This window comes from Elephas maximus, chromosome 23 (assembly GCF_024166365.1).
Source record: "Elephas maximus indicus isolate mEleMax1 chromosome 23, mEleMax1 primary haplotype, whole genome shotgun sequence".
Taxonomy (NCBI): Eukaryota; Metazoa; Chordata; class Mammalia; order Proboscidea; family Elephantidae; genus Elephas; species Elephas maximus.
In genome coordinates, this window is record NC_064841.1 from 32,091,076 (window position 1) to 32,117,981 (window position 26,906).

Below are 26,906 nucleotides of genomic sequence, written 5' to 3' on the forward strand. Positions count from 1 at the left end.
CAGGACTTCATGTTCTCAACTATCAAGGAACACAATTGCATCACATAACTTGAAAAGAAGTCTCTTGGTCTGATAGTCATTTTTTGATCCATTTCAGATTCTTTCTCTATTATCATTCCTCTGTGGTTATTTCTAATTTGCCCCATTGATGCCATCCTCAGTGTAGCTAGCACTCATCTGAAACCTCACCTTTCCTACATCTCTAAATGCTCTGTCACTTCAACTTTTACATTGCCTGTTCCCTAAATCTCTTAATGATTTTTCAGATCTTATTTGGTGAGATCTTTGCTTCCTATTTCTTCCATTGAATTTTTCTGCTCTTTGAAGATCATATCTTTCCTAAATATGCCAAATTTTGCAACATTGCAGAAAAATTCACTTACACATAAAAATTTAGTCCTATTCAAAAGTAGAGTGCCATTTGTAGCCAGGGAAGCCGATCAAACATCAGCGAAGCATAAAAACTAAGCCTATCTCCAAGAAAGAACTTGATCTTCTGTTTCTGTCCCCCTGATGTAGTCATTGAATAATGTTTTAAAGGGTAGAAATCACAAATATTTTGTAATAACTGTCCAAGGGTAAATTTATTGAACTTACCGCTGGTCAGAACTTACATTTTGTATAACTACCTTTCAAAATGTGTTAACACATCTGTAGGTGTTTAAATCCTAAAATGGGTTTGAGCTGTGATTTCCAAAGAATTATATTTTCTGAAGTTTCCTTTTAGAATATACTACCTCCATACCAAAGTTGAACGTGCCTGTAATGAGTTCTTACCTTTGGTCAAGAATGATTGGCCATTTGCAGATTGGATGGCTTATTTTTACACTTCTTTGTATAGTCTCATATTAAAAAAAAAAAAAAATTAAATCTGAAATGAGCTAAAAAGAAAGTTCTTTAATTTCCTTCATGCATGAATATTTTTACAAAACATCTGTGGCCTTAATCAGTTCTTGGCCAAATAAGCAAAGTATGTATGCCCTAAATTAATCAGTGCATTTACTCTAGTGAATATTTGATTTTTAGATTTTTTTCTTTTTTTTAGAAATGGATGATATTTATTGTTGGAAAATGAAATAAACTTTAGCCATGAACAATATAACCTCATGTTAGACTGCTGAGATCTCATGAATATGTAATTCTCTAAATTTTGACCCTGGTAGATGCTATATTTTTCTAGCTGTAAATAGAACTGTACTGAATTGTACTTTAGAAAGAATAAGGAAAGAGATCAAATTGTAAGTTGCAAAGAAGAGATTTCACAAAATTCCAGCTTCCCTAAGGAAGACAGACAGACAGAGCCAAAGGAAGAAGGGAAGAAGAAGGGAAGGAGGAAGGGAGGGAAGGAGGAAGGGAGGAAAGAAAGAAGCAAGGAAGGGAGGAAGAAAGAAAGGGTGAGAGGGAGGGAGGAAGGGAAAGAAAGAAAGGCCTGTAATTTTTCTACAGATTTAAAAGTTATCAAGGTAGGAAAAATATAAACATGTTTTTCATTATACAAAAAAAAGCAAGGAAAGCAATTAGCTGAAATAAGTCAACTATTACAGACTCTGAGAGCAATTCATATAAGCATTGATGTTGTTTCGACTTAAATGTCTTAAACGGTTTACCAGAATATGGCAAAATTCCTTAATGTTTACTGTGTCATCATATTGCCAAAAAAAAAAAAAAAAGCCCAAACACTCACACCATTGAAACTGACCTCGTTTCATGATACTCCAAGTTGTCTGTACCATGAAATCGTCAAAAGATTTTTTATGTACCTACATTCTAATTTTTAAGAGAGGGGACATGAAACATCATGAAAGAAAATAAGCAAATATGGTATCATAATTCCAAAATTATGGCAAACCACTGGTTTAGGGGCTTGGAAGTGCTCTCAGAAGCCAAGTAAATAGTAACATAGTTCAGTGCTCACTATCTCCTTTTATAGTAGGTATTCTTTTTTTCTCAGGAGTTCCAGATTAAATGTCCCATGATTAAACCTTATCATTGTCCCAAATGATATAGCTCCTGATAATATGCTGGAAAAGCTATACATTAAAAATGGGTTTGAGCTGTGATTTCCAAAAAAATGATACTTTTAAAAGTTTTCTTTTGGAATATACTACCTGTCATACTGAAGTTGAACATGAATCCAAATCATTAACCAGTTGAAAACCAATGCATGTAATTTAATTTCTGCTGACGGTAAAGTGGGTTGCATGGTAGCAATTGTTTGAGTCACAAATTACATGTGATGGTTAGATAGCCTTTAGAATATTTTCCTGAAACAAATCAATTAAGTCCATATATTTTGTTAAAATGTTTTCTATCTCCTTTAACTTCAATGACATCTCCTGCCAAGTTATTCTTTTATACATACCTAGTAGACATTTTTTTTAGTAGACAGATATATTCAATCTATTTTTCTTTACAGTTTGAGAGATGTGGCTCACATTACAACAATAAGCATTAAAGAGGAAGGGCTAAATGAATCCAGAGAAACCTCTGAATGGTGGTGGCATTTATCATACATTACCTATGCATGTTTTCTTATCTGAATCTAGCTGGTGTCCATGGTTACAGGAACAAAGAGGCCCACCAATTGTGTGTTCACAGTGATGGGAACAACCACCATTGTTCTTTTCACAGCTATTGACAATTTCCAATTCAATCCCTTTCCAAAACAAGCAAAAGAGGGTTATTAGCATAACAATAGAGAAATCTGTGTATATTTCAACAATGGGTACACACTCTCTCTCTGTTGGGAAGATGACAAACTTCATCGGAAGGATATAAACACTCTATACACATAAAAGTAAAAGTTTGGGGGCAATTAAGCCTTTTAAGGAAATGCCTTTAAATATAAAAATACTAGTAAGCCTATAAATAATGTTGACTAAGTGATGCAGGGAAACCCTGGTAGTGTAGTGGTTAAGTGCTACAGCTGCTAACCAAAGGATCCGCAGTTCAAATCCGCCAGGCGCTCCTTGGAAACTATGGGGCAGTTCTACTCTGTCCTATAGGGTCTCTATGAATCGGAATAGACTCAACAGCACTGGGTTTTTTTGTTTTTTTTTCAGGTGATACAGGAAGGTAATGATGAGTTCATCAGCGGCTATTAAATGCTTATTCTAAAGGACACTTGCCATTTCAGGGTATAAAAATATATGTAATAAACCACTGCTCAGAAAACAAATACATTGTTTGTCAGCTGACATTTCTGTTCTCAAACTAATGACATGTTAATCTGTGCTCTTTAGGGGCTATTAGTGCATAAAAATACTGTTAAAAATAGCCTTGGATCGATAAAGAACAGTGACGAATCTCTGAAACATTTCATAACATGGAGGAATCTGGAAGGCATTATGCTGAGCGAAATGAGTCAGTTGCAAAAGGACAAATATTGTATAAGACCACTATTATAAGATCTTGAGAAATAGAAAAAACGGAAAAGAACACATACTTTTGTGGTTACAAAGGGGGGAGGGAGGGAGGGAGGGAGGGAGGGAGGGAGGGAGAGGGCTTTTTATTGATCAATCTGTAGATGGGAACTGCTTTGGGTGAAGGGAAAGACAACACTCAAAACAAGGAAGGTCAGCCTAATTGGACAGGATTAAAAGTAAAGAGGTTTCCGAGATAAAATGAAAGCTTCAAAGGATAGCGAAGCAGGGGCTGGGGTCTGGGGAACTTGGTTTGAGAGACTTCTAAATCAATGGGCAAAACAATGCTATTATGAAAACACTCTGCATCCCACTTTGAATTGTGGCACCTGGGGTCCTAAATGCCAACAAGCAGCCATCTAAAATACATTAATTGGTCTCAACCCACCGGGAGCAAAGGCAAAGGAAGAACACCAAGGTCACACGACAACTAAGAACCCAAGAGACAGAAAGGGCCACTTGAACCAGAGACCTACAATATCCTGAGACCAGAAGAACTAGTTGGTGCCCGGCCACAATCGATGTCTGCCCTGTCAGGGAACACAACAGACAACTCCTGAGGGAGCAGGAGACCAACGGGATGCAGACCCCAAATTCTCATTAAAAGACCACACCTAATGGTATGATTGCGACTAGAGGAATCCCAGAGACAATGCTCCCCAGAACTTCTGATGGCACAGGACAGGAACCATCCCCGAAGACAAATCATCAGGCATGAAAAGGACTGGTCAGTGGGGGGGAGAGAGATACTGATGAAGAGTGAGCTAATTAAATCAGGTGGACACGGGAGAGTGTGTTGGCAACTCTTGACTGGAGGGGGGATGGGAAGATAGAGAGAGAGGGAAGAAGGTAAAATTGGCACGAAACGAGAGACTGTAAGGGCTGACTCAATAGGGAGAGAGCAAGTGGGAGAAGGGAGTAAGATGTATATAAACCTACATGTGACAGACTGGAATGGTAAATGTTCACTTGAAGCTTAATAAAAATTAAAAAAAAAAAATAGCCTTGGAAAAAAATGTGAACACAAAATTTATGAATTGGCTGATCATATGTAACTGGTGCTGTGTTGGTGTGCTAATCAGTTGTGATGTATGTGAGAGTCACTTATTACATAGGCATACTATTACTTTGAAAACCAATTTGCTAATCCTGGTAAAAAAAAAAAAATTTTTTTTTTTGGTACATACTACTAATTTGGGCATATGGATGGGCATCAGCCTGAGCATATGGATGCTATTCGTCCTGATCACACAGGCATTATAATTACACAAGTTCTAAGTGAAGAAATGAGAAATAAAGGGACATTTTTGAATCTGTGTTAAATAAAGAATTTAGATACTTCTATTTTCTCCACTGGAGTCTATGGTTCTTCAGTTGTCTTGCTTGGACACATGCCTTCTTACTGAGAGTGTCTACATTGGCTCATTTCCTTCCATACCTAACCCCTGAATCTTTTAAAAGCAGATAGATGGGAAAGAAAAGGGGTATTTGGAATTGTAAATTTTTTTTTTCGAAGATACATATCTTCACTCTGACTGCCTAGGTATCTGTTACAGTGCCAGAAATCATCCACCCTCACCCCCAGCTCTCAGCCTAATCTACTGCTGTGTCTTTGCCCTCAGCCTGCTGTGCCATCAGCATTACCCAGCTCAGAACATATGCTCAAAAGTAGATTTTGAATAAATGAATAAACAAACCAGGGGTGATGCTAATCAATGTATTATTGAAAATAGGAACTTCTTTGGGTTTAGAAACTGCTAGTTTAGCACTGAGCAAAATTAGAAAGCTAAAGGAAAGATTGAAATAATGAAGGAACTGATATTTTTCATGATATGCTCCTTCAAAAAAAAAACCAAACCCAGTGCCATCGAGTCGATTCCATCTCATAGTGACCCTATAGGACAGAGTTGAACTGCCCCATAGAGTGTCCAAGGAGCACCTGGTGGATTTGAACTGCTGACCTTTATGGTTAGCAGCCGTAGCACTTAGCGACTACACCTTACTTAGGAAGACATATTTCAAATTATGGCTGTGGTGGTGGATGTGTGTGTGTGTGTGTGTGTGTGCCTTTACAACACAGGACTAGGAATTTTTTTCTTCTTATCTTTGCTTGTCATTGTCATTCTTCTAATGAGGTATTTGAGAGTATTTATGAATCGTAGTTGGTATCTTAGAATTCATTGAGTCAACCCTAGTCATTTTCTAGAGAGAAAAGTGGGCTCGATTGAGATGGCATCGCTTCTCTACAATTACTCTTGGCACTGTTGAGATTCAAAGCCACATCACATCTCCCAGGTCAGTGTGTTTTTTCTGCTATATAATGTTAATTCCCTAGACTGCTTTCATATACTTGACATTCAGACTGTCACTCATTTTAAAATTTATGTTCGAATGATACCAGCACAATTAAATGAAATTATAATAGTACCTTTATTTTGAATGCCTATATTATGCAAGATATCTTACATACTTGTTAATCTAATTATTACAAACTAAGTTAAAAATAACATTAAGATTTTGGTTTAACAGATTAGAAAAAAATAAGGTTCAGAAAGGATAAAAGACTTGCTCGTGATAACAGAGCTAGTAAGAGGCAGCGGAAAAATTAAAAGCCATATCTGTCCAAATCCACGCACTCTCTTACGTTACAGGCCAAGATATTTCATAGGTTTGTTTCTAAAGAGGGTACCATGTTGTTTATTTTGTTTCATTTAATACATATTGTGACACAGCAGGATTCTGTTTAATTATTTATATAAGAAGTTGAAGCCACAGTTTGAATTTTCTAGTTGAGATGTTTTTCCTATATAATATGTATAAAGAGAAAATAATTTGACTAGCAATATAACCTATTTCGTTTTTCCTAAGGAAGGCTGTGTGATATAGTAAAAAGAACACAAAATTTAAAGTCAGAAGGCCTGATACATTAGGGCTGTGTGATCTCCAGTAAATTATTTCACATTTCTCTTTCTCGGTTTTTTTTCCATTGTTAGCGTAGGAATTGAGTTACATCAAGATTTGCAAACTGGTGGCATGCATATCTGTGAATTTGACTCTCAAGGTGTTTTAAATATTGAAAGATTTTTTTCATAAAATCCTGAATTTCCACCTGTTCTTCAAAATGAAAGTTCTTCTATCTTTAAGGACAAACACACAGACATAAACAACAACAAAAAGAAACCCACTGCTGGCTAGTTGATTCTGACTCACAGTGACCCCATAGGATTCCCAAGACTGTAAATTTCTATGGAAGCAGACTGCCACGTCTCTCTCCTGCAGAGCCTCTGGTGGCTCCGAATCACTGACCTTTTGGTTAGCAGTCAATTGCTTTAACCACTGCACCATCAAAACTAAAAAAACAAATCTGTTGCTGTCCGGTAGATTCCAAGTCATAGCGGCCTTATAGGACAGAGTAGAACTGCCCCATAGGGTTTCCAAGGAGCAGCTGGTAGATTCAAACCACTGACCTTTTGGTTAGCAGCTGTAGCTATTAGCCACTGTACCACCAGGGCCCCTCAAAAGTTCTCAGCAGCGACCAGGAAGGGACAACAACATCAAGCAAACATCAAACAACAAGGCGTCAAAATAAAAACCAATAACCCATGTCACAGCTATCCAAAAACCAGTCTGGTAGTTTTTTATAAATTTAAATATACACTTACTATACGACTCTGCAATCCCAACCCTAGGTATTTATTAAAGAGAAATAAAAACTTAAGTTGAAACAAAAACCTGTATGTAAAAGTTTTTAGCTCTTCTCTTCATAATTGCCCAAAACTGGGAACAACCTGAATGTTCTTTAACGAGTAAATAATAAACCAAGTGTGGTATATCCGTACAGTGGAATAAAAAATCAAAGACAAAAATAAAAATTACTGTCAAGTCAATTCTGACTCATGACTACCCCAAGTGTTTCAGATTAGAACTGCACTCTGTAGGGTTTCCAATGGCTGTGATCTTTCAGATGTCGATTGCCAGGCCTCTCTTCTGAGGTGCCACTGGGTGGATTTGAACTGCTAGCCTTTTGGCTATAGCCAAGTGCTTAACTGTTTGCACCAACCAGGGACTCCACAGTGAAATACGACTCATCAGAAAATGGAACTAGTGATAAAAGCAACAACTCAGATGAGTTTCAAAGGTATTATGCTTAATGAAAGGCTACACACTGTACAATTCCATTTCTACGACTTTCTTGAAAAAACAAAACTCCAGAACTGAACAGCTCAATAATTTCCAAAGGTAGGGGTTTTGGTGAGAACCAGAAAATAGCAAAGGGAGTTTTCAGGGGTTGGATCTCTTCTGAATTTTGGTTATAATGGTGGCTACATAAATCAACACATCGGTTTAAACTGATAGAATTATACACCAGAAAAGTCAATTTTACTGTCTATTAACTTAAAAAATAAAATTAAAAGAAAAAATAACTGTCCCTAAATTCCACAGCACTCTCAACTACTGCCACGTTGTTTGATTCTCAGCAACACTTGACACTTGACCTCTCCCTCTTCAACCTTTTCTTCTTTTGCCTTCCAGGAAATCACATTGTCTAGGTTTTCCTCAAACCTTACTGGATACATCTTTTCAGTCTTCTTTCCTGCTTCTCTGTAGTATTCTAGTTGTGAATTGTTGAAGTCCTCAGTGTCAATCATCTGCCCACTCCTCTAACTACCTTGCTGCACAGGTCATTCCACTCCTGCTCGTGGCTTAAATACTTGCATCTGCTTGCTGATGAGCTGCTAGTTCCAACTCCAACATCTCTAGAAACTTCCCAACTTTTCCATATAACTCTCTGCTTGTGATCCCTCCTGTATTGGTGTTAGAGTTTTGACCCCTGCTTTAAATTATATTTAAGGAACTGAAAACTGTAATAAATTTTCCAATACTAATAATTTTTTAGGGAAAAATTAACAAAGGTGCACATTTGAATAATTTTGTATAGGTTTTGTCCTTTTCATATTGCTATTTTCCTGTGATATTGTATCACAGCAATTCTATGATTGGTGGTAGTACTTTAATTTAAATATAAATGATGCTATTGTAACCCCATTTAAAAATGTATGGGTTTAAAACAAGTGCATACTCACACCTGTGACAGCCCATCAGAAGTAAGCCAACCAAGATGTGCGACTTTGATTCAGATAATAGCTTTTCACTGTCATCCTTAAAAAAATATCGGTGATTCCTGTAGTTTTTCATAGGTAGCAAATAATCATTATTTACCTGATAGATAAAATATACATGAAATATTTGTGGAACTTAAGTTCAAGTACACATCATAGTGCCTGGTATTCTTGGGGGAGTCTTTTTTTTTTTATAGCTAGAGTTTTTCTCATCTCCGATCCCAAAATTGTGATAGCTAACTCATAGCACACAGGGAGGTTTCAGTGGCTAATACCATCAAGTGTTTAGACAGCCTCTGAGAAGAAATTATATAAACGTAAAAGAATTCTTTCCTAGGAAGAATGTAAAACAAATATCATCTTGAAATGTACACAGTATATGAAAAACACACAATTCATTGTTAAACATTACAATGCTCTGAAAAGATCTATTCCACCACCAGGTGTTGAAACAACTCAAAGTACCAGTTTTTCACCAAGAAAGGTTTATATATCAGTTACTAATATTGAGTCTGGTAAGGACTGCAGAAAGAACTTAGCCAAATATTCACATAAATATAAAAATACACTTCCACCAAATGTATTCAACTCCAGGGCAAATTGCTTTTCCAAGTAAATTCTACAGAAAGCCTGTACTTAATAACTCATTAGCAATAACAGTCCCCTTTTTCATGGTAAGTGAGAGTGCACCAATCAGACTGCAGGTTTTATTTCATACATTTGTCAAATGTGCTCATCCACTAAACCTCTGGCCGCATTAAAGAGCCAAAATATTATTAAGAAAGAAAAGCGACTCTACATTTCTTTATGTCTGAAGGGACTCCTCAGGGCATTCAGAGAAAAGACTGACTTCAGAAGAAGTTATATCCTAATTACTAGTTAATTCTTCTCTCTTATCTAGTTTGCTCTTTAAAAGGCAAACATCACCATAGCAAAACGTCACTGTCTGTAAGCAGTAAAAATATACCAATAGATCTAAAGTCTACACTGGCAAACCAGTCATTAAAGAAATGTAGAATTTCATTGAGGGGAGGACAATGAAGAATTTAGTAACTTTTTTTTTTTTTTTTAAGAATATCTCTTTATGAGGCAACTCAGGTAAGAACACTATTTTATTTACCATCACCTTTATTCTTCTTCCTTGATTAAGACTAATAATAAATACATAATGTATATAAAAATAGGGTGAAGCTGAAACGATACTATATTTGGAGCCAAAAGACCCTGGTTCAAGCCCTGGGTTGGTCATTTTCTAACTTTATGTCATTGGATTTTAAGCTTCAGCACTGGATAGGTGGTGTTGCCATTTACTAAGATGTGAAGAACTGGGAAGAGCATCTTTGGAATTAAGACCAGAAACCATAGTTCTGTTTTGGACCCATCAAGCTTGTAATGCCTATCAGTCACACAAGTAGAGATGTTGAGTAGATAGGTTGACCTATTAACGTGTAGTTAAAGGAAGGAGTAAAAATAGAGATATATCTGACATTGAGAGAGAGGGGCCAGAGATGGAGAGGAGAAACAAGGGAGGGTGGTAACATGGAAGAGAAGATAGTGTTTCAACAAGAATGGAGGTAGTGAACTGTGTTGAAAGCTGCTGAGAATTCAAGTAGGATAAGACTAGAGATGTTGCCATTCAATCTGTTAACATGGAGGTCATGGATCACCAGTGCATGGGTAGAGATAGAAACCTGATTTTTGTGGTCTAATAAAAGAGTCCAAGGTGAGAAAGACAAGACATTGGTGATAGTGATAAAAAATATATTGGGGGAGAGTGGTGTGGGCTCATGTGAGGGTGCTTTAAAGACAGGAATACTGTACAATATCTTTAAAGACTGGAGATATTAACAAGGGATATTAACAAGGGATATGTTCATTTATATAACTGAGTCTAGGTGAGGAAGTAACCAAGGTTAGAAAACATGGTTCGTAATGTTTGAAGGAAATGGGTAGCAGGATGAGTCAGTGAAAGAGAATGCAAAGTGGGAGAGAGCTTCTTAAAGGGGCACCATGGATGGAAATGGAAGAGGGCAAAGGACCCATGCCGAAGGTACTCATTAGAGCATCCAGTAGGTGTCAGGCGTGGTGTTACAATCTAGACCTGCTTCGTGTACTGATGATTTCTTTATTCCTCCTAGCTTCCTTTCCTTGAGTTTTATGTTGGGGCTATTGTGGTCTGTAAATGTTACATGGCCAAGGTGGTGAAGGAAGGCCAACTCTTCACAAGAAGAGCAGTGGGGCTAAACAAGCCCTGAGCCAGGAGACCTGAGACTTATTCCTTGCCTTCTACATGGCAGGTCATTACACAAATAATTTTCTATTGACTTTGGACCCCCATTTTCTATCTATAAAGCAAGGTGGGTGAACTTCTAAGCCCTCTCACCCCCACCAAGGCAGAAACCATTCTTAGGAGCCTCTGTTTTGGAAGATATCCAGTGTTGTGCTATTGTTTAATTCTTGCAAAATGCCACACATTACCTGGATTACGATTGTCACCACTTACTGTAACTCTATTTTCCATCAGCTCCCAGCTCAAAGCCAGGGTGGCAGGCACAGGTGAATGATCCCACAGTGTTCACACAGCGATGGCCGCAGGGAGCAAGCTTCTCAGCACACTCATTTATATCTGCAGAAAGAGATACACGTTCTCTATATATAAGCGCTAATTAAGACTTCACGTATGCAAATTAGAAAAAAGAACCAGAGCTTTCCGCCACAGTCAGTGTAACAGTAGAGCACCACACGGCCTCCAACTTCTTTGTGTGAAAGAGGCATTTGCAAATAAATCAGCTGCTTATGGCATTAACTCTACAGTGTTGGTCTTGGGATCCCAAACACTTAGCAGCTAAGCTCATAACCACTGTGCCACCAAGACTCCTATTCATTAGAACCTTCCAATAACTATTAGCTGAAAGAAAGAGAAAACAAAACAAACAGACAAAAAATAACCCTGTCTATTTTTTTTATCCCTTAATAATACAGGTAGACATCATTGTAATTTTTCTTTAGGAACATATATCATATTCTTAAACCAAAAATTGCACATCCCTGATTTACTGTAGCCAATACATGTGGCCAGGGGCAAGGTATGTTTTGTGCCTTCATATGCGATGTACGTATGACTGTCACAGGACTGTGCCATTCAAACACTGGCTCCCTCTTTCTCCTTACACCAATAGCCATTTCTAATCAGCATGACTTCAGGGTTGTGGCCAAGCTAATCCCTGGTTACTTCCTTTAAATTGGTAGGTTTTACCACCTTTTCTCCAATTAGCACTTTCTCTTTGTACTGTCCTGTATGCCATCATATCAGGGCACATAACACAAATATTTAGTCTTTTAATGTGTTGGTAAAACCCTAAGCAGGCAACAAATTTGGGGATAGGCTTTCTTGAAAATAAAATTTTAAATAAAAATTTGAAGATACTATACATATTTTGTGTGTGTGTGTGTGTGTGTGTGTGTGTATATATATATACACACCCCCAAGCAAACCCGCTGCCTTTGAGTAGGTTCTGACTCATAGCAACCCTATAGAACAGGGTAGAACTGCCCCACAGGATTTCCAAGGAGTGGCTGATGGATTCAAACTGCTGATTTTTGGTTAACAGCCAAGCTCTTAACCACTGAGTCACCAGGGCCCTATATATATATATATATATATATATATATATATATATATGTGTGTGTGTGTGTATGTATGTATACATATATATGTGTATGCATGTGTATATAGAGAGACTATACACATACGTGTGTGTATATATATTTACTCTTTATATATAGATGTATATATATAAGTCGATATACGAAGTTTATATACAAACCAAACAAAACCAACAACACACAGTTTTCAAGCCAATTCCAACTCATGGTGACCCCATGTGTTACAGAGTAGAACTGCTCCATAGGGTTTTCTTGGCTGTAATCTTTATGGACGCAGATCACCAGGACTTTCACGGCACTGCTGGGTGGGTTTGAACCTTTAGTAGTTGAGTACAAACCCAGTGAGATATATATATATGTATATATGTATATATGTATGTATGTATGTATGTATGTATGTATGTATGTATGTATGTATGTATATATGTATATATGTATATATGTATATATGTATATATGTATATATGTATATATGTATATATGTATATATGTATATATGTATATATGTATATATGTATATATGTATATATGTATATATGTATATATGTATATATGTATATATGTATATATGTATATATGTATATATGTATATATGTATATATGTATATATGTATATATGTATATATGTATATATGTATATATGTATATATGTATATATAAACATATAAGCAGAAACAGGGGAGTAAAGCATTTCTGGTCTCTGTCAGAAAAGTATGTTAACACAATTTCATGGAAAATCTTATCTTAGTTTCGGTTTAGAGATAAAAAATAAGTGAACACTAATTTTTATGTCTAATTCTCTTGCAAATTCTCAAAATGTTTATCAGTCCCATAAGCCAGGAAACATTTTAGTATTTTTATAATTAATCTAAATAAACTGCTTCTCATTTCATGAAAATGTCATGATAAAAATGAAAGATTCTGTGATTTCTCAAAAGTTATTAAAACAAAAACTGTCCCACAGGACAGACTTCATTTATCAGTCCTGGTCATGGAATAATTTATCACTTTCATCTTTGAGTTGAAGTGTGTCTGTTTTGCTATTTCTAGGAAACAGAAATGTGTAACCTTGTATTTATAGAGTTTCTTTTTTTATTTTAACTATTCTTAACTTCTGAGAAAGCTCATTTGCACACACTTTGCTTTTCAAAGGTTATCTCCACCTTCTGTAGCCTATAATAAAAAAACTCCCTGCGTAGGTATGGGAGGTTTTGAAATATTAATTCTGGAATTCACTTCAGAATGAGAAACAGAAAACAAAGAGCATAAATTCTGAAACTATACCAGGCCATTTTTTTTTTTTTAAATTGTAACTAAGAATTTCACTGAGGTTTTATAGCATCATAAAAATACCTTTCAGAATCATCAAATAAAGAATTTAAAGCATAAATGAAAACACCTTTCCGCCTACCTGTTCTGTTTGAAACTGAATGATCACAAAATTTCAAACAATTACACAAATAAGCCATCACCTTCAGTTTCCTACCTCCACAGGCCTTTTTGTCTTCAGACAACTGGTACCCCGGGTGGCAGGCACACTTGGCCACGCTGCTCTCACTTTGACAGATGTGGGCACATCCATTCCCACCTGCGCAAGGGTCCATCTCTGAAAGCAATTAAGCAGTGATAGTTAACAATTCATTCACTTTAGAAAGATACCCAGATTGAAAAAGTGGAGAAAGAATAGTAAAGAGGAAACTAGGGCTATTAAGTATCTTGCATAAAGATGGTAAGGACTCGGAAAGTCCTTATCCCTTTCAGAAGGAGCTAATTCAACAAAAGCTCTCCCATTTTGAGATGTGGACTCCAAAATCTGAACAAATTTAATGTGGATCAAGGCCAAAGAAGAATTAATTTAATTTCACTCTTCCCAAAAGTATCTGCTGCCCTTGGCAAACAAAGTTAGAGAAAGAGTCGAATGGGAACCCCTCCATACAACTTTGCATTTTTCTCCTTCTCTCCCCACTGTTTCTATTCCTTTAAGTTGCAGGATCCAGTCCCACTGTGAGGAGAAGGCAGGCTGGAGCTACCACACCCTGGGAGAGCCCTAGCTACAGTTGTCTCAGGAATGGTAATTAAAAAAAACCAAACCCTTTGCCATTGAGTCGATTCCAACTCACGGCGACCCCATAGAACAGAGTAGAACTACCCCATAGAGTTTCCAAGGAGCGCCTGATAGATTCGAACTGCTAATCTTTTGATTAAAAGCTGTAGCTCTTAACCACTACACTACCAGTGTTTCCAGGGGTGCTAATAAAGAAGTTTAAATTCCTTTGGAGTCAAGTCAGTTGGCCTCCTCCCCTTCATGGTCCTGTCTTAATGAGTTTTATTCATAGTCTCTGGGTCTGGTGTAATTGGAAGTTATACATCTTATCAAGCATATCTCCACACAGGGCTTATTTGTTTTTTATCATGAAACAGTTAAGTTTTTGTCAAGAGCTTTTTCTGCATCTATTCAGATGATTATGTGATTTTTGTCATTTATTCTATTGATATGATATACTACATTGATTGCTTTTCATATGTTGAACCAGTCTTGTATTCTTGGGATAAATCCCATTTTGAAAATAGTATATAATCTATTTTCTATGTTGGTGGATTTGTTTTCCTAGTATTTTGTTGAAGATTTTTACAGCTATATTCATAAGAGATACTGGTCTGTTGTTTTCTTTCTAATGATATCTTTGTCTAGTTTTGGTATTAGGACCTCAAAGAATGAGCTGGGAAGTGTTTTCTGCTATTTTTGGAAGTGTCTGTGGATAATTAGGAGCCCTGGTGGCACAGTGGTTAAGCGCACGGCTGCTAACTGAAAGATTAGCTGTTCAAACCCACCAGCTACTCTGCAGGAGAATGATGTGGCAGTGTGCTTCTGTAAAGATTTATTGCCTTGGAAGCCCTATGGGGCAGTTCTACTCTGTCCTACAGGGTTGTTATGAGTTGGAATCGACTCATTGGCAGTGCATTTCGTTTGGTTTGGTGGATAATTGGTATTAATTCTTTTGTAAATGTTTATTACAATTCGCTATCAAAGCCACCTGGGCCTGGTTTTTTCCATTGTAGGAAGTTCTTAAATTAAAAATCTAATCTCTTTACTTGCTATATATCTATCCAGATTTTCTATTTCTTCTCAAGTCAGTTTCAATAGTTTGTGTCATTTTAGTAATTTTTCCATTTTATCTAAGTTATATAAGTTGTTAGTGTATAGCTGTTCATAACACTCACTTATTCTCCTTTTTATTTCTGTATGGTCAATAGTGATACCTCCTCTTTCAATACTGATTTTAGTAATTTGAGTTTTCTTTCTTTTTTCTTGGGCAGTCTAGCTAAAGATTTGTCAATGTAATTGATCTTTTTCAAAGAACCACCTTCTGGTTTTGTTGATTTTCTCTATTGTTATTTTATTCCTTACTTCATTGATTTCCATTCTAATCTTTACTATTATCTTTCTTCTGCCTAATTTAATTTAATTTTTCTCTTGTTTCTCCTGTGTTTTAAGGTAGAAAATTAGGTAACTGATTTAGGATATTTCTTCTTTGTACTTAGAGGGTGTGTAGCTATACAGTTCCCTCTAAGCACTGCTTTAGCTACATTCTAGAAGTCCTGGTGTGTTGTGTCCTCATTTTCATTAATATGAAAGTGTTTTGTAATTTCCCTCACGATTTTTTATTTGGCTAACTGGTTTTTTAGGGAGGTGGTCCTTGCTTTTTCAAATAAGAGTATATCTTGGAGATCTTTTCATTGTTAACATAGATTATTATTTATCTTTTTTATACCTTCATTATATTGCATTATATCAACATACCATTATTAATTTAAACAACTGCATTTTAGTGAAATTTGGGTTGTTTCCAATCTTTTGCTATTACAAACGATAGTGCAAGGGGTGAACTTAATTTATGTGATTTTATAGAGGTGGAAATATACATAAGGTTTGGTCACTAAGTCAAAGGTCAGAAGGCATACCTGTTTGTAATTACAGGTTTGTAATTTAGAAAGATATTGCCAAATTGTGGTCATTGTGATTATATATACAAGTCGTCCCTGACTTAATGACATGTTCAAGTTATGATGAAACACTTAATGACTACATTTTTTGTACATTTTATTGTTAGTACTATATACAGTGGTGCAACATGTAATTTGCTGATGTTATCATTCTCATGCCAACCCCCAAAGACAGATAAAGATGGGATTATAAAGATAGTAATAACAAAAGGCAATAATAATAGAAACTTTAAAAAAAAAAAAAAGAGGTATTTCACTTACTTCAGAACCAATATACAAAGGATTATTGGAACTGAAGCCTGTCATAAGTTGGAGACTACCTGTATTTACCTTACAAGCAGCAAAGTATGACAGTATTTGTTTTTTCCAGGTTGGCCAGCAGAATCTGTTATTAAATTTTTGAATTTTTGCAAGTTTGATGGATAGAAAAATAACTCAGGGTACTTTGAACTTATAAAGTTATATTTGAGTGAGGGAGAAAATCGTATAGATCTAAAAGTCATTTTCATTTCTTATGCTGTGTCTGTTGGTGGCTTTTGCCTTTTATTGGTTCCATTATCTATTTCTCAGATATTTTGTTGTATTAAAGCTTTATGAAACGTGTTACTATTTGGTCATCCTAACACTTTCCATACTTTTCTTACCTTTCTTGTGTTGCTTCTGCATGATTAAACCCTTTTAGCAATTCTTACATGAAGGGCTGCTGATTCTATGTGCCTATTAACTTCACAGAAAATAAATTTTGCTGAACCTTTTGGTTTTGTTTGTTTTCTTTGTCCTGTTTGTACATTCTCTCAGAAGAGAAAAGGAAAAATGATGATCTACACAGTCATGCTCATACCAGTAACTTAATTCTTTTAATTCATATTCTCTATCATCAGCCGTCAAGATAATGGGATAGGTAAGTTCTTATTTAATCTCTGAAAAAGTGAAAGGCCAGTCCAACCGATTACAAAGTAGATGACACTTATCTTTAATATATTTTTCTAAATGATTGTCTACCTTTAGAAGCTTCATCTGTAAATTTACCTCAAGCTTCTATTGTTTTTAATGTCTTCTTGATGCCCAAGTCCCCAGCTATGAGGGGTTACCCTTTCCGAAACCAGCCAGATATAATTCTGCTACAGCAAGCTCCAAACCAAACCCGTTGCCGTCAAGTCCATTCCAACTCATAGAGACCCTATAGGGCAGAGGAGAACTGCCCCATAGGGTTTCCAAGGAGTGGATGGTGAATTTAAATTGCTGACCTTTTGGTTAGCAGCTGTAGCTCTTAACCACTGTGCTACCAGGGACCCAGAGCAAGCTCTAGTTCTGTTAAAATCCTCTTCTGCTATTGTGGCTGATGGTAATTGTGAGCTTAACCCACATGGAAGGGGCATGGAAGAGCTAAAAGTGAAACTTCCACAATAAAACATTTGATTGGAAACTGGCAGCTTTTATTTTTAGCTAAAGGATATAGGAGGGCATTTGAAAGTGGCATGTGGGACATGTGCTACTTCCAAATATTTTCGGTCAAGATTCTGATGCTTCTTTTAGATGGAAATAAACAGCAGCACTCTTTACATAATGCCACTTACATGGGGCATATTCAAATGTGGCTTGTGACCCTGAAAGAGTAATAGTGACTGGACTTACCTCACTCCATAAACAACAGGAACACAAGATAAAAATACAAGAAACAACTATTTGCAGACTTTGGACAATAGGCAGTATAGGAATGGGATCCCTGAGTGAAAGGAAATAAAGTGAGCCAAACTATTGCCCTAGGTTTATGCTGCAAGAAATTTCTGGATTACAGCACAAGAAAGAGAAATGAAAACAGAGCTCAGTGATCTCACTAAGTTGAGGAGACAGAGATCAGAATTCATGAAAATCGTCACAGCTACAATTTGTATGAGTAAAGTGCTAAAAATGCAGGGGTCACACACAAAAATAACCCTAAATATCTGCATAAGTGTCCCCTTGAGCCACTGGCTAAATATTATTCTAGGTATGCATAGGCTGAATCTGCATGAGGTCAGACAGAAAAACAACACCTAGAGAAAGAAGAATTATAGGGAAACTGAAGTCAGACAATTGCCAAAGCACACACAGGGCCAGGAATCCATCAGTTCTCAGCAGTCAGAGTGGAGAAATGTCATTGAAGACACGAAATATTCAGTAAGGATCTCAGAGGGGCCATGCCTCGTTAGTAGGGCTAACTAACCCCAGAGTACAACCTACTCTAGATTCACCCTAAAAAGATTTTAAAAAAAGACTTGAAAGGGTAAAATTCATACAAAAGTAGTTTGCTTTCCAGAAAAACAGAATATTCTTTACAGGAGGACAGCTAAAGCTAATATTCAACAACGTAAACTTCACACTGTCTGGTATTCCAGTAATAATAATAATTAGAAAAAAGACTAAACGTGAGAAGTAGTAAGAAAATATGACCCATAATCAGGAGAAAATCATTCAATAAAAACAAACCCAGAAATAACAGAGATGATGGAATTAGCAGATAAACACATTAAAACAGTGCTTATATAAATTTTTGGTTTATATAAATAAACCCAATATGCTTAATGATAAAGAAAAGCATGAATTTAATGAAGAGAAGAATGGAAGATATAAAAAAATTACCAAAGGCAGCATTTAAAAGAGAAGAATACAATACAGGATCTGAAATGAAAAGTTCACTAAATGGGATTAATAGCAGATTAGGTGATCAGAAAATTCTTGAACTTAAGTTATTACTATAAACTATTCACAATAAAGCACAGACAGAAAATAAATGTCTAAAGAATAAGGACTAGCATCTAGAATACATGAAAAACTCTTAAAAATTAACATTAAAAAAAACCGCAAATCCAAATAGAAATGGGCAAAAAACATGAAAAGATCTTTCACCAAGGGAGATAAACAGATAGAAACTGAGCACATTAGAAAATGTTCAGCATGAATAGCATCAGGGAAATGCAAATTAAAACCACACTGAGATATCACTACACAATGATTACAATAGCAAAAAAAAAAAAAGACACCAAATGATACTATACATTCAGTTCTTATATTTTGCTACTTTACATTTTAAAAGATCAATAACAAGACACACTCTATATCTTTGAACAGATCACAATTCCTGAAGGAAGGGATTTGACTTATGCACCTAGATATTCCCATCTGTCTAGAATCTATACGCAAGGTGCTGGATAAACTATGGTTTGAAAGAAAGAGGGTGTAGTAATCATAAATCCTGGTTTCAGATATTGGTTCTGGAAGTTGCTAGAAAAATCAAGTACTACCTTGATCAACACTCAATAGATGCACTGTAGTAGACTATAGAGGCATAGCAGTCAATAGGAATATATCTATGCTCTCGTGGATTATTCATATGAGTAAACCAACGAACATAATAATCACAAATTATGGTGAGTGCTGTGAAGAAATAGAGCATGATGTGTGAGATAGTAGCTGAGAGAATTTCGACCAGAGGTCTTGAGACCCTGAGGTAAAAAAGGGTTAGCATGTTCAAAGAACAAGAAGGAAACCTCTTCAGCTGTACGTGTCAGACCTTGTGGCCCATGGTAAGGATTTTGGAATTTATTCCAAGTTCAAGAGTAAGCCATTGAAGATTTTAAATAGAGAAATGGTAGGGGCTAAAGCAAAAAGTCCCAGGTCTCCTGACTCTTGGCTGAAGAGTCCTTTTCCCTTTTTCTAGAGGTTATTAAAATACAGTGCTACGGCTGCTAACCAAGTGGTTGGTAGTTCGAATCCTCCAGGCGCTCCTTGGAAACTCTATCGGGCAGTTCTACTCTGCCCTATAGGGTCGGTATGAGTCGAAATCGACTTGACGGCAGTGGGTTTGGTTTTGGTTTGATGCATTTTATAAAGAAAATGTTTCATTTCAAAATGGTAGCCCTGAAGCTGTGTAAGATAAAAACCTTTCATTGACTTTGCATTCTTAAATCCTCAATATCTTGCACATTTATGCACAATAAAGAAATTTCAACTTCAAAAGAATTTGCTGTTTTTTTTTTTTTCAAACTTCCTACATAACTTGGAGGATGTAAATAAGAAGGTAATCTGGATGGATGAATTGGCATGAATTCCACTGTATATGTTAGTTTAATAGCAGTTTAAAATAATACATGCAATTTATCTTGAATAGTTCAAACCCTGGCTGGAAATCATTAAGGATGAGATTATTTGTCACAATTTTGGAATATGCTTAAGTGAAAAAAATTCATTTTTATTTTATGTATACCCATTACAGTCTAAAACCTTATTTAGGCTTTTGACAAATATGATAAGAAATATAAAATCTAAAAAAATTAGAGCTTGGCTATGAGTACAATAAAACAAAACCAAACCCATTGCCATCAAGTTGATTCTGACCCATAGTGACCCTATAGGACAGAGTAGAGCTGCCCTGTAGAGTTTCCAAGGAGCACCTGGTGGATTTGAACTGCCAACCTTTTGGTTAGCAGCCATAGCACTTAACCACTATGCCGCCACGGTTTCCAATGTTTATCTCAAAGGAATCTTTGACATATACTTCTACTTTCCAAAGGATATATTGCACAGAGAGCTAGGGAGATATTCTTGAGTTGTTTATAAAATTAGATATACATCTACTTTGCAAACTATATTAGTCAATTTACACCTCTGAATTTTTAAGAAAAACCTCTTTTAAAATCTGTGCAAATGTACACCGAAGCAGTGAATGTTATTTTATTATAATAAGTGACATAAATTTCAAGCTTATACCTAGAATGTTTTCCCCCTGAGAGATTCCCTATTATATTTTCTCAGGCGTTCCAGTGGCCAGTCTATTGAAATCAAAGACGCAAGGTTCAGAGATGCTATGGAAAGCATCTGACTACTTCTGCTCTCAACATGGCTGCCTTCTAACACACTCAATAGCGTTTTCACAAAATCAGTTTCTCCATGCACATCCTCATAAGCCCCGGAGTATCTCTGATGTTTATTCACTAGTCAGAGTTCCTTGATTTCACTTCTCCCTAGGTCCTCACTTTTTTATCTTTAAAGATGCTCTGAAGCCAGCGATTCTACTCAAAATGTTGAGATAGTCATGTTTAACAAAGCACCCATGTGGCTAAACAACGCACACCTTTATCTGTGAGGATAAGGTGGCATTTTACCAGGGAACATATTTAGGTTCCAAGGAATCTGGTCCTTCAGGACAATACTTGGATATATACCACAAAAAAAAAAAAAAAAAAAACCCAGTGCTGTCGAGTTGATTCTGACTCATAATGACCCTGTAGGACAGAGTAGAACTGCCCCATGGGGTTTCCAAGGAACGCCTGGCGGATTTGAACTGCTGACCCTTTGGTTAGCAGCTGTAGCACTTAACCTTTTTCCACTAAAAATAGCAACTCCTAAAATCCCAATATATGACTTAATTTCTGATATTTGAAATATACTGAACTTTGTCTCTGTCTCTGTGCAGTAATTGTATAATGTAGGGGAAGTCTGGGCCCTTGGCATTTCTTTTCTCTGGATGAAGGCTAATTCCTCTTTTAAAACTCCTCTTCTCTTAAAAGCCTTCCCCAGTTTAGGTGCTACTCATTATTGTTCCCTCAATAAAAAGACTATGCAAGTCCTTACCACTGTGCTGCTACACTCTCCATTTATACGTCTATCTCTCCCACCAGATCACGAGCTTCTTGAGGGCAGGCACCTTCGATTTTTGTATCAAAGAATTCCTCAGTTCCAACCCCAGTGTCTAGCACAAATAGGGACTTGAAAATATCTCTTGCATGAAGAAAATGAATGACAAAGCGACACGTGAGAGGATGGCAAGTCAGGTATACCGATTTTCTGCCCAGTGAAATACCAAATGACTATCCCCAAGCCTGAAAAAAAGAATTCCTCAAAGCAAAAATGAGATGAAACAATCATTTGGTGCATGTTCTTTAAAAAGTGACAGAAAACACCCCAAACCTTTAGATTTTCCTTTTAAGTTTTACTCATTACTAGTATTATTCATTTCATACACTCACGGTATCTGTTGAAGTCCCTCAGAGAGTCAAGACTTTATTTATAGCACACCATTATGGCTCCCTTTTATCTAGTCCTAGATAAAATGCAAAAAATCTATTTAGTTCATGGGGAGACCTGCAGCTGCTGTTGGAGTTTCTACATGCTTAATGAACTGCGTGTTCACTTTAAAGGCTAATCCAAACCAACTAGTGTTAGAGCCATTATGAAGCTTACAAGGGCTCTCAGACATGAAATGATGTCTAAGAATCTAACCGAGTTTCATAATTGACAGCATTTTGGTTTATGGGACAGTATTCATCAAAGTACAATTTAAGACTTGGTGTTGACTGAACGGAGAAACTAACCACATCTTCCTAGGCTGCTATAGTTTAATCTAGCTGTAAATTTGGCAGTTCCTGGGTTGCAAATTGTGGACACTATTGCTTAACATTCATGTCTGGTTCACATCCCAGCAGTGGCAGTTCAGTCTACAATCATGTTTCCTAAGTGTGGTCCAGCACAGCTGGAGAGCCAATTTCCAGCACAATTGCAGCCAGCCCTGATAAGAGGTCTACTAGTCAAATACCACATTCTCCTAGGCACTAGGAGATTATCTGCTTTGTGAAGCATTAATAGAAGCAGTGAGAAAACCAATAGACAGGAAAGAAAACTTTTTTTTTAATTGGTTATGCATAGTATAAAAAGAAGATGCTATTTCTCAGAATTGCTATAATAATCATTGTCTAGAATATTCATGTTGACATTTAATATGTTAAGCTTTCAAAATAGGATAGAAGAAAGATCAAATTGACATGGATTTGTAGCCTGACTCTGACATGACCACTAGTTCTTGTGACCTTGGGAAAACTATGTGACTTCTCAGAGCCTTAAGTTCCTTATCTGTAAAATGAGGATAATAACAGCTACTTAACTGGAATATCAAATGAAATAATGTATGTAAAACAACTACTACCGTGTCTAGAATATTGTAGGCACTCAATAATGTATTATATTAATGTAAGTACAGTAAAGAGAGAGTAATTAAAATGAGCAAAAAAATAATGATCTAATACCAGAATGAGAAATTTTAAAGTTAAAACTATTGGTAATAATGCAAGTGTAGTGACATGACAATCTGGAGTGTGGTCAGCTAAACCTGAGTAGAGCTGATGAAATACTAATAATAAACAAATCTTAATTAGGGAGTTAAAAAAATCAAGACATATATTAAAGTCAGCAAAGGTTTACTAAGTACTTACTATGTGCAAGGCACTGGGAGAAAAAGAGAAAGGAGACATGCCCAATGCCCTCAAGGAGTTTACACTATGTGGGGAGATGAACAAGTATGGGAAGAGATGTAGAAGGAGATCAAGTATTAGAAGAGGACCAGAGCAAAGAATAGGGTCTCAAAATCCAAAGGAAGAGATTTTCAGGGAGAAAGATAAGGGCAAAGTGGATCCACTGCTGAGGTGTCTAGAGTCAACGAAAAGGCATTATTATTTCAGGCACTTCACATACTGGTCTAATACATCATTCAAGTAAGATAAGGAAAAGTATTCATTGGATGGTACCAGGAAACAAGAAGATGAATGTGGAAGGGAGAATAACTCTGACCCATGTTCAGAAATCTTTAATAACAACGATTATTATTATAATTGCAGATAATTTACAGTGCTGAATATTTCCCAAGCACTGTTCTAATTACATGCATTTACTCATGTAATCTTTTTCGTAATTCAATAAGGTAGATACAGTTTTTATCTCCACTTTACAGGCAAAGAAATTAAGGTAGACAGAGATTAAAGAATAATAACCTTTCTTCAGGTTTCAAAGATAAAAAGTGAAAAATAGTGAGATTTGTGAAAAAAGAGGGATTCAAACTAGGGTTGTCTAGCTTCAAAGCCTATTTCTTAACTCTTTCACTATATTGGAGGAGGCGAGACCTGGATTCTCTCGTGATAGTTATAAAGATGGAGCTTTCTTTTTAATGGTGCAGGAGCCTGCTGGAGTACGGTTTGCAACTTAGTGTTACTAGATTTTTCCAGGAAAGTCAAATTTTCAAGTATTTTTAAAAACATTCCAGGTCTTTTATTTCAATTTTTGGCTAAAGTGCAAAAAGTTCAGATTATTTCCAAAGTAGCTGAATATCTGCCATCAGTTATTCCCGTGTATAAAAAGCGTTTTCTGACATGCTAATATGGAAAACAGACGCACTAGGAAACTCTATTAAAGCAATCAGATATAATTTCTTGGTGTATTTGCAAAGGTACAATAGGTCATCAAAGACCATTTGACCTAAATCTTCCAGTAGGTCATTTACTCAGCTTCTACATGATCTCTGTAATTATCAAGGGATTCTCAGGCCAACATTTTGTTAATTCAAACTTTGCAAAAAATAGGAAACACAGGACAGTTTCCAGGTCTGCAGTACTTCGTTGTCAAGCCCACACTGAGAGCCTATTAGGGATGCAAAGCACCTTTCTAAGTATCAATTTTTGTCTTAAAGCACTTTCTAAAATTTATATCTTAAGGATTTTTTAAAATTAGAATTCATATAAATGATCTTGCAGACCTCCAAAATATTTCGTAATTTCAAGGTAAGAATGGGGTTATTAGGTTTGTTTCCCACATGATACACTGTGATGAAGTGATTTTCTGGAAATCAAAAACAGGATTTGAGTTTACTGTTCTCTTATATTCTTCCATTTTTCAGTCTGTGTGTGTCTGACTGGGCTGCCTTTAGATTTAAGCTTACATAAAAATTCGGTGCCATAAATTGTGCAAATAACTCTTGGACTCTGCAGTTTTAATCATTGGAATTTCTCTTGAGGGAATTATCATGTGTGGAAGCAAAGAATTATCTATAAGGCTACTCATCATAATTTTGTTTTAAATAATGAAAAAGTATAAACTTAAATATCTAACAATAGGAAACTAGTATGGTGCATCAGAAAAACAACGGCATGCTATGCATTAGAGGGGCTGCTTGAAAAATCTTGGGTTCCAGAGTTAAAATCCTTGGATTCATATCCTGGTTTTGCCACTTCCATGATAAGAAATCTTGGGCCAGTTACCAATTTGTCCTCAGTTTCCTCTTTTGTAAAATAGGGATGGTAACACTACCTACCTTATATGGCTACTATGAAATTTAAGTGAAACAATGTATGTAAATTTACTGTATAGTGGTGACTGGCACTTGAGACAATTCTAGGTAAATATAAGCAATAATTATAATGCAACTATAAAAATCACATAGAAGATTAGATAAAGACATTACAAAAAGTTTTCAAAATATTTTTAAAAAGAAGGTTGTTAAATAGGCATAAAAGAAAACCATTGCCAGGGAGTCGTTTCTGACTCATAGCAACCCTATAGGACAGAGTAGAACTGCCCATAGAGTTCCCAAGGAGTGCCTGGTGGATTCGAACTGCTGACCTTTTGGTTAGCAGCCATAGCTATTAACTACCACACCACCACGGTTTCCAAAATATAGTATAATCCTATTTATGCAAATAAAATGCTCAAAAAGATATAATCAGTATGTTAACAATTGTTACTTCTGTGAGGTGGCTTTATGGGTAGTTTTTAATTTTTTTGTTTTGTTTTATTGTTGAATCTATTTTTTCCAACTTTTTTTTCAATGAACACGTATTGCTTTTATAATATAAAGTATAAAGCCATAAAAATAAAATAAATTGCATGGCATATATTGATCTATTACAAAGTTAAAAGGACTTCAGTAGAAGTTGCTGCTATCAGTATGTCAATAGTTCCTGAAGCAAGAGATGCTAATGACACCACAAAAGGCCACAGGGAGAGTGAAGAGGTGTGGAGGGGGACTCGGTGTAATCAATATAAAGTAATAGAATTTGAAGTTGATGACATTAGGGCCAAAAAGTCAATGGCTGCTGAAAACACAAAAGGTGTAATTTCGACATTAAGACCGCTATCACTGAAGTAGGGGATTTTTTTTTTTTAATAATTTTTATTGAGCTTTAAGTGAACGTTTACAAATCAAGTCAGTCTGTCACACATAAGCTTATATACACCTTACTCCATACTCCCACTTACTCTCCCCCTAATGAGTCAGCCCTTCCAGTCTCTCCTTCCGTGACAATTTTGCCAGTTTTTTTTTTTTTAAACCCTCCTACCCTCCCATCTCCCCTCCAGACAGGAGATGCCAACACAGTCTCAAGTGTCCACCTGATACAAGTAGCTCACTTTTCATCAGCATCTCTCTCCTACCTATGGTCCAGTCCCTTCCATGACTGATGAGTTATCTTCGGGAATGGTTCCTGTCCTGGGCCAAAAGAAGGTTTGGGGACCATGACCGCTGGGATTCTTCTAGTCTCAGTCAGACCATTAAGACTGGTCTTTTTATGAGAATTTGGGGTCTGCATCCCACTGTTCTCCTGCTCCCTCAGGGGTTCTCTGTTGTGTTCCCTGTCAGGGCAGTCATCGGTTGTGGCAGGTCTTAGGATGATGTAAGTCTCTGGTTCATGTGGCCCTTTCTGTCTCTTGGGCTAATAGTTATCTTGTGATCTTGGTGTTCTTCATTCTCCTTTGATCCAGGTGGGTTGAGACCAATTGATGCATCTTAGATGGCCGCTTGTTAGCATTTAAGACCCCAGATGCCAAACTTCAAAGTGGGATGCAGAATGTTTTCATAATAGAATTATTTTGCCAATTGACTTAGAAGTCCCCT

At 36.4% G+C, this 26,906-nt stretch overlaps 1 pseudogene; it reads right to left on the bottom strand.

The window, feature by feature from the left end:
- The window catches only part of LOC126066235 (EGF-like and EMI domain-containing protein 1), a 103,102-nt pseudogene that overhangs the window by 20,506 nt on the left and 55,690 nt on the right, over positions 1–26,906 (bottom strand).